Below are 2,944 nucleotides of genomic sequence, written 5' to 3'. Positions count from 1 at the left end.
CCACTTTTGGGTGTACATCCAAAAGAAACTAAATCAGTATTTTGAAGAGATTTTTTCACTCCCATGTTCATTGCAACACAATTCACAATAGCCAACATACAGAAACAACCTAAATGTTTATCAATGGATGAATGGCTAAAGAAAATGTAGTGTGTGTGTATATAACGGAATATTATTCAGCCACAAAAAAGAAGGAAATCCTGCCAGCTGTGACAATATGGATGAACCTGGAATAGTTAATGCTAAATGAAATAATATAGACACAGAAAGATAAATACTGTATGTACTTAACCATATGTGGAATCTAAACAAAACCAAACCAAAGTCAAACTCATAGAAACAGTAGAATGGTGATCACCACAGACTAGATAGGGGGGAAAATGGGAGATGCTAATCAAAGAAAGGGTCAAACTTTCAGTTATAAGGTGAATAAGTACTCGTGCTCACTTTGGCAGCACATATACTAAAATTGGATGAGTACAGAGAACATAAGTGTGACCCCTGTGCAAAGATGACATGCAAATTCATGAAGTGTTCCATATCTTTTCACTTTCTTACACCATACACAAAAATAAATTCAAAATGGATGAAAGACCTATATGTGAGATCATAAACCATCAAAATCCTCAAGGAGAACATAGGCAGTAACCTCCTTGACATTAGTCACAGCAACTTCTTACTAGATATGTCTCTGGAGGCAAGGGAAATAAAAGCAAAAATCAACTATTGGAACTTCATCAAGATAAAAAGCTTCTGCACAGCAAAGAAAACAATCAACAAAACTAAAAGGCAACCTTCAGAATGAGAGAAGTTATTTGCAAGTGACATATCGGATAAAGGATTAGTATCCAAAATCCATAAAGAACTTACCAAACTCAACATCCATAAAACAAATAATCCAGTGAAGAAATGGGCAGAAGACATGGATAGACATTTTTCCATAGAAGACATACATGTGGCTAACAGACATGTGAAAAGATGCTCAACATCATTCATCATCAGGGAAATACAAATCAAAACTACAATGAGATATCACGTCAGAAAGGACAGGAAATAACAAATGTCGGCAAGGATAGGGAGAAAAGGGAACCCTCTTACTGCTGGTGGGAATGCAAACTGGTGCAGCCACTCTGGAAAATAGTACGGAGGTTCCTCAAAAAGTTAAAAATAGAAATATACCCCACGGGACACATGTACCTCAATGTTTATACCAGCATCATCAACAATAGCCGAATTATGGAAAGAGCCCAATGCCCATCAATTGATGAATACACACACACACACACACACACACACACACACACACACTCGAATATTACTCAGCCATCAAAAAGAATGAAATCTTGCCATTTGCAACAACATGGATGGAGCTAGAATGTATTATAGAAGCAAAATAAGTCAGAGAAAGCTGAATATCATATGATTTCACTCGTGTGGAATTTAAGAAATGAAACAATTAACATAGGGGGAAAAAGAGAGAGAGAGAGAGGCAAATCATAAAACATAGTCAACTATAGAGAACAGACTGAGGGTTGCTGGAGGGGGGATGAGTTAAATAGGTGATGGGTATTAAAGAAGGCACTAATTGTGATGAGCACTGGGTGTTATACGTAAGTGATGAATCACTGAATTCTACCCTTAAAAGTAATATTACACTATATGTCAAATAACTGGAATTTAAATAAAAACTTGAAATGAAACAAAAAAAGATAAGTAAGTTCTGGGACCTAATGTACAACATAGTGACTGTACTTAATAAACTGTACACTAGACTTAAAATTTGCTAAGAATAGAGCCTAAGCATTCTCACTATGCACATGCAGAAATAAAGGTAACTATATAAGGTGAACAATATGTTAATTAATTTGATTAAGTGGTAATCATTTCATAATATATACATATATCAAGTAATCACATTTTATACTTTAAACATATACAATTTATTCATATTCATGCCTAAATAAAGCTGGAAGAAAAGACTAAATAAAGGTAAACAAAAGACAGTGATCAACATAATAGAAACACATATGAAAATCTAGATAACATGAAAAAATTCTAGGGAAATATAAACCAGCAAAAGTGGCCTATCATGAAAAAAAATCATAAAATCGAAGAAAGAGTAGTTAAATTTTTAGAACCACAAAGATATCAGGACCTACGAAATTTTTTAAGCCATTTTGAATTGTACAAAAATATAAAAACTGTTCTGATATATAGAACAGAAAATAGACAATTTTTAATTTTCTGAGCTTAGTAATATCTGGGGCCCCATGACAGAAAAGTACAAGAAAGCAAAAACATGTATTAATTACACTTATAAACACAGAAGCAAAATTCAAAGAGTATCAGCAAATCACAATCAACACTTCACTATAATGACCTCATGACCAATAGTTTAATCACAAAATTGCAAGGGCAGCACAATTTAAGAAAATTTACCAACAAAGATGTCACCAAAATAATCTATCTAAATGAGAAAAAACATAATCAAGTTAATATGTATCCATACGATATCTAGAAATCATTCATGATAAAAAAACTCTTGGCAAATAGCTTTCATAAATGTATCTACCAGATATGTATAACAAATACCTGTACAGCATAAGATGCAAAGTCTAAAATAATTTACATTAAATTCAGAAATTAAATAAGTCATCTCTTATCACCACTACTAATCAAAATTGTCCTAAAGGTTCTAGCCACTGAAAAAGATAAGAGGAAAAAATAAACAGAGTATATATGCAGAAGTTGGAAGATCTGAAGTAAAATATTTTCAGCAGATATGATCATCTATATAATCAATACAAGATAACCAGCCAACAAACAAGTAAAACTAAAGTGGAAATTTCACAGTGCCCAAATACAAGATCAACACAGAAAACACAACAATTAATAGCTACTCTGTATAGCAACAATGAGACATTAAAAAAAACAAAAACTAATT

At 32.7% G+C, this 2,944-nt stretch overlaps 1 non-coding gene across 1 annotated transcript; it reads left to right on the top strand.

Annotated features, from left to right (window-relative positions):
• Nucleotides 1–439: 439 nt before the first annotated feature.
• LOC113597768 (U6 spliceosomal RNA) lies at nucleotides 440–546 on the top strand. Its single transcript, XR_003418546.1, has one exon. It is a non-coding gene; the product is annotated as a U6 spliceosomal RNA (small nuclear RNA).
• Nucleotides 547–2,944: the final 2,398 nt, after the last annotated feature.

The sequence above is a fragment of the Acinonyx jubatus genome, chromosome X, assembly GCF_027475565.1.
Source record: "Acinonyx jubatus isolate Ajub_Pintada_27869175 chromosome X, VMU_Ajub_asm_v1.0, whole genome shotgun sequence".
NCBI lineage: Eukaryota > Metazoa > Chordata > Mammalia > Carnivora > Felidae > Acinonyx > Acinonyx jubatus.
Note: the sequence above shows the minus strand (reverse complement) of the source record. Positions and strands in the feature narration are given on the sequence as shown.